Source organism: Temnothorax longispinosus, chromosome 6 (assembly GCF_030848805.1).
Source record: "Temnothorax longispinosus isolate EJ_2023e chromosome 6, Tlon_JGU_v1, whole genome shotgun sequence".
NCBI lineage: Eukaryota > Metazoa > Arthropoda > Insecta > Hymenoptera > Formicidae > Temnothorax > Temnothorax longispinosus.
The window spans coordinates 14,398,350-14,404,802 of NC_092363.1; the positions used below are offsets into that span (position 1 = coordinate 14,398,350).

The window sequence follows — 6,453 nt, forward strand, 5'->3', positions numbered from 1 at the left end:
AATGATTATATTAATTAAATTAGGTTATAAATAATTAAATTATGTTATAAATAATTAAATTAGGTTATAAAAAAGGCTACGCCGGTTCTGGATCAAGGCGTGGTGCTCGCGCGGGGTGCGGGGCGAGGGGATCTCGGCGGCGCGGGGATCTCGGCGTGGAGAGGGGATGACGTCATCGGTGTTGCCGCCGAGATCCCCGCGCCGCCGAGATCCCCTCGCCCCGCACCCCGCGCGAGCACCACGCCTTGATCCAGAACCGGCGTAGCCTATCTACTTACGTTCGATCCAGCAACCACGGATTGGAACCGGTGGTTACAAAGATTCACGGCTGCGGCGAAAATTTTCAAAGTGTCGGACGAGCAGAAGGTTATGTACTTGTTACATTTCATTGGATCTACAGCATTCGACGTTATATGCAACAAACTGGCACCGACAGATCCATATACAGTTCCCTTCAATACGTTGGTCGATAACCTCACGGAATTCTATGCACCAGTACCCCTGGAAATTGCCGAAAATTTCCGTTTTTATCAACGGAAGCAAAGTGACGGAGAGAGCATCAAAGACTTTGTTGCCGCGCTACACAAGTTGAGTGTCCATTGCAATTTCGGGCCATACTTGAAAACGGCCCTACGCAACCAATTCGTGTTCGGGCTGGCGAGTCATCGAGCCCAGTCCCGGCTGCTGGAGATGAAGGACCTGACGTTCGACAAGGCTGTGCAGGTGGCTACAGCCATGGAGTTATCTGAGAAGGATGCTCAGCAACTGCAATCAGGATCGACGGCGCCGGCGGTCAACTACATGGGGGCCAAGGACAAAAAGCCAGAGAAGAAAAGCCCAAGCGAAAACCTTTTACGAAACTTACGAAGGCAGAGAATAAGGCAGTTCAATCCAATACCAATAAATCTCGTGTCAATACCATGTCTAATGTATCTTGTTTCAGGTGTGGTGGCAAACATTTAGCGAATAAATGTACCCTAGATAGGAATATTAAATGTAACAATTGCGGTACGCCAGGCCACTTACAAAAAGTATGCATGAGTGCGAAGCGAGCAATAACCAACCAGATCGAGGAAGTGCTACTCCTAGAACACACCGAATTCCGAGATAAGTTTTTTGCGACACTTATGGTGGACGGTCGCCCCCTGCGTTTTGAAATCGATAGCGGTGCAGCGGTTACAATCGTGAGTACCCGAACGCTGCGGGAACAATTTCGAAATCGACGTCCGTGTCCAACGTCCTTACAGTTAATTACGTTTTGCAAAACGCCGATTCAAATCGTTGGGGTCGTACCCGTGGCGGTTACGTTGCGCGGAAAAACTGTTAAACTTAACCTGTACGTTTCAAATGTCGATCGTGAGCACTTTTAGGGCGTGAGTGGATACGACAGTTACAAATACAACTAACGGAATCAATAAATAATGTACAATTACGCGATAATACACAAGAGACAATTGCGCGATTATTACAACAGTATCGAAATGTGTTAGATCCACACTCTACAAAAATAAAAGAGTTACAAGCTAGTCTGACATTAAAGGAAAATGTTAAACCGGTATTCTTAAAAGCACGTACAATTCCTTTTAAGTTATTACCACTCGTTGAGGAGGAGCTGCAGTCGCTAGTTCAAGCCGGTATTTTAGAGAAGGTAAATGCATCCAGATGGGCTACGCCTATTGTACCCGTTCTTAAACGTGATAACACGGTTCGTATTTGCGGGGATTTCAAGGTTACGATAAACCCACACTTAGTGGTTGACGAACATCCACTGCCAACGACAGATGAATTATTCTCGTCGATGGCAGGCGGAGAAAAATTCTCGAAAATAGATCTAAAACAAGCATATTTGCAGCTTGAGGTTCGTGTCGAAGATCGCAAATTACTTACACTTAGTACGCATAAGGGATTATATCGAAGCACAAGATTGATGTACGGTACGGCTTCGGCGCCAGCGATCTGGCAGCGCGAGATGGAAGATATTCTAGGGGATATACCCGGAGTATCAGTCTTTCTGGATGACATTAGAATAACCGGTCCAAATGATAAGGTTCATTTGCAGCGACTTGAGATGGTACTGCAGCGCCTCGCGAAAGCCAATATCAGAATCAATAAAAGTAAGTGCGAATTTTTCCAAAATAGCATAGATTATTGCGGATATAAGATAGACAAAAATGGATTACATAAAACTACAGAGAAGATACAAGCTATTGATCAAATGCCAAGACCGAAAAATGTTATGGAATTACGCTCATTCCTTGGCATGGTGAATTATTACGGTCGGTTCATTAAGAATTTGAGTACGATATTAGCACCGTTACATAAACTACTACAGAAAAATGTTTGTTTTAAATGGTCGCGTAGTTGTGAACAGGCTTTTCAAGCTGCGAAAAAGAATTTTAAAAGCGATACAGTGCTTGCACATTTTGACACAAAACTTCCATTGATTCTGGCTACGGATGCTAGTCCTTACGGCGTGGGTGCGGTTTTGTCACACCGCTATCCGGACGGTACAGAGCGAGTATTACAGTACGCGTCCCAGTCTCTGTCAGAGACCCAGAAGCGATACACGCAAATTGATAAAGAGGCATATGCGATCATTTTTGGAGTGAAGAAATTTCATCAATATCTCTATGGGAACAAATTTACGTTGTATACTGATCACAGGCCCCTAGTGCAAATATTTTCTCCGATCAAAGCGCTGCCTGCGTACACAGCAATGCGAATGCAGCATTACGCGGTATTTTTACAGAGTTTTTCGTTCGATATTAAGTATAAGAATACGAAATTACATTCTAACGCGGATTGTCTATCACGACTACCGTTGCCGACGTCAACAACAGCGGAACGCGATGTAATAGACGTCTATGAAATTGATACAGTACAAAACTTGCCCATTACAGTGGAGGAATTAGCACGCGCTACGGCAAATGATGTACAGTTAAGCAATATCCTTAAAGTTTTACATGAAAAAAAGGAAATACCGGTAAAATTACGATTTAATATAAATCAAGCAGCTTTTAGTATTCAACAAGGTGTCCTTCTTTGTAATGGGAAAGCCGTAGTCCCTAGTCAATTACGACAGCGTTTTCTGCGAGAATTACATAAAAGTCATTTTGGCGTAGTGAGGATGAAGGCATTAGCGAGAAATGCTTTCTGGTGGCCTGGCGTGGACAAAGCAATTGAGAGATTAGCAAGTAATTGTAATACATGTAATGAAGTGCGTAACGACCCACCGAAGGTCGAAGTACATGAGTGGGAGCCAGCAGAAGCCCCCTTCGAACGTGTACCTGTGGACTATGCGGGACCATTTATGAACATCCGTCAACAAACGGATTGGCAGAAAGGTTCGTGCAAACGGTGAAAAACTCTTTGCGAAAGATGCTTGCGGATCCTAGAAATAAGGGACTAACGTTAGAAGATGCGGTACAAGACTTTTTAGTACAATATCGAGTAACTCCTCATTGTATTACGGGCATAGCTCCATGCGATCGAATTTTTAAAGGAAGAATGCGTACAAACTTAACGGTATGTTTACCGGACGAGCCAAAGAAATGTACAAATACAAATACGTTTAAGACATGTAGAATATTTGAGGTGGGAGAGAGAGTACAATGTAGAGACTACAGGAATAGAGTTAAATGGCGTTTTGGTAAAGTCATTCGTCGTACCGGAAAGTTACATTATACGATCGCGTTAGATGATGGTCGGATCTGGGAGCGGCACATAGACCAGATTCGCAAGACAGGAGATGATGAGAGCCCAAGACAAGACTGGTACTCAGGTGGAGATTCATACGATGAGAAACCACCTGATGAGGAAGCTGGAGATAATCCAGAAGAACCGGAGCCACTAAATGACTCAGGGAACTCGGGCGATAATGTGCAAAACGAAGAAGTGGCACAAGAGCAAGAACCAAGGGTAGTGCAACCACCTCTGGAAGGGCGAAACCAAAGAGAGCCGTCAACTCGAAACAGAAGAATACCAGCGAGATTCGCGGATTTCTATACGAAGTTTAGGTAGAAGGTAGTTTTCCTTTACGAGGGGAGAGGTGTTATGTAGTTCATAGGTTCGCGCCATATTGTTTTCGTTTCCGCCTATACGGGAAGTAGAGGGCCCAAGAACGCGAGCGCTAGCGTATATCTATATATATAGTCGTTGCCTCACGGTGAATCTCTCTCTTCCGTCTCGTCCGTCCGACAGCACAGAGCGTAGTATTTTGTATAGCGAGTAGAAATAAACCGAGGTAGAAATACTGAAGTGCTGGAGTCCTTGTCTCTTTCCCGATACACAACACCAGTAAAACAGGTACGTCGCATCTGCGTCAAATCTACGTAATACGTGGATGGAGATTCATCCACGAGTTATCCACGTAGATTCAACGTTTCTTTTTCATCGTCAAAATCGAAGAACCTTATTCGCGTGGATTCAACGTTTCTTTTCTATCGCTAAAATCGATGTACCTTATCCACGTAGATTCAACGTTTCTTATCCATCGCCAAAATCGAAGTACCTTATCCGCGTGGATTCAACGTTTCTTTTCCATCGCCAAAATCGAAGTACCTTATCCGCGTGGATTCAACGTTTCTTTTCCATCGCCAAAATCGAAGTACCTTATCCGCGTGGATTCAACGTTTCTTTTCCATCGATAAAATCAAAGTATCTCATCCGCGTAGTATCAATGTAGATTTTGCGTAGATATTTTCACTGTTCTACTGACAGATAATTTATCAATCTCAGGAGACATTGATGTTGTCAATCGCAATTAATATAGCTAAATGGAACGTTTTAATAAATAATTAATGAAAATGATAGTAAGACATTTTAAAATTGAAGAATTTTATTATGTCGTAAAAATACAAAAGTTATGTGTTATAATAATAATCAGTTTTTAAACTGAATTTGTTTCTTAAAATGATTTTTAAAAAATTATATATTTGCGCTGGTTATGACATATGTAGACTATATATAACACTTACATCAAATTAAGAAGTAGTCTACCACGTAAGGCAGTTGGCTCACGATTTAGAGGTCCCGAGTTCGAATCCCACCAAGGTAAGTGTGTTTTTATATGTGTTTTTAAATTCGAGAAAATATTTATAATCATAGACTGCATCTTAAAAAACAAATTTAGTTATAAAATAGTAATAAAATTTCGATAAAAATAATTTTTTTATGCTGGGTAAATATCGGAAATCAGTGTCCTCTAGTATTAAGAGGTTTTTTTTGGGTGAGTATAATTCAATACTATGCACCAGTAGTTCTCTGTGTAATAAATTACTACCAGTAATCCAGTACTGCCCAGTACTTCTAAAGTACTCGCCAAAATATTAAGACGTGAAACTTTCACGTAAATTCCACGTCGAATCGATGATCTCATCCACGTGGATCCGACTACCGTTTTTAAGCGGATGATCCACTCGATTGTCTACGTGAATTCTACGTCGCTGGTCCACATGAAAGAAACGTGGATTCCACGTTCCTGTTTTACTGGGGCTGCGAAGCCATTAACTACAAACGTAAACTCTTCAAGCATTCCTTGCTCTTGAATGAATTTAATTATCAAAAAGGCGTCAAACTTAAAACCGTTGTGGGCTGTCAAAATTGTGCTCTCAGCGATGGAGCGTAAAAACGTTAATAAACCACCAATAGCAACACGCGGCGAAACAGTTGAAACTGGCACCGAATCCAGAACCAAATCGCCATTCTTTATTTCAAGTCCAGTGACGGCAGATGCGCTGCTGGATATGCTGTGCAGCGGCATGATGTACGCATTGTATTCAGAATCCTCAAATCTTGCGGCAATTTGAAAGATTTCGCAACTTGCCCAAACCGCTAGTCTCTAAATCGAATATAACAGCTTTCGCAGCGGCTGGAATGATATTTCTCGTAGTATCCAAAGTTGGTTTATCGATGAAATCTATGCCGAGATCAAAACCGCAAGTCGATTCGTAGGATATTCCTTCTTTTCTTCCAGCTTTGGAATTTTGATTAGACTTCGCTTTGAAGAGTTGACGACGACGTTTCTTAAATGTGATCGATTTGGCTTTGCTCGAGCGAAATTTTTGCACACGGTCCATTTGTTGACGGTATTTATGCGCCAATTTCGACGATGGGGAAGTCTTCATATGGCTATGTACTTCAGTAACGTGTGTATTTCCAACATTTTTTTTTAGTATTGCAGTGCCTACTCGAATATCACTTGAAGACGATCCACCGTAATGCATAGCCTTAGGATTCGTGCTTGCTATGGACCTGTTTAAAGACTCATTTCCTTGTGATGATCCGCAGGGCGCAAGTTTTTCAGCTTAATTCGCAAATGACACGAAGATTTTTTGGATGGACGCTTTCAATTCTTATCCCGTCAATCCCTTTCCGCCAGGCAGTAATTTATGCTTATAATTTTCGGGATCTTTCTTGAACTTACACCATTCCCCGCAACTCGAATGTTCATCA

General features: G+C 42.2%; 1 pseudogene; it reads left to right on the forward strand.

Annotated features, from left to right (window-relative positions):
* Nucleotides 1-317: 317 nt before the first annotated feature.
* Nucleotides 318-1,374, forward strand: LOC139814988 (uncharacterized; annotated as a pseudogene).
* Nucleotides 1,375-6,453: the final 5,079 nt, after the last annotated feature.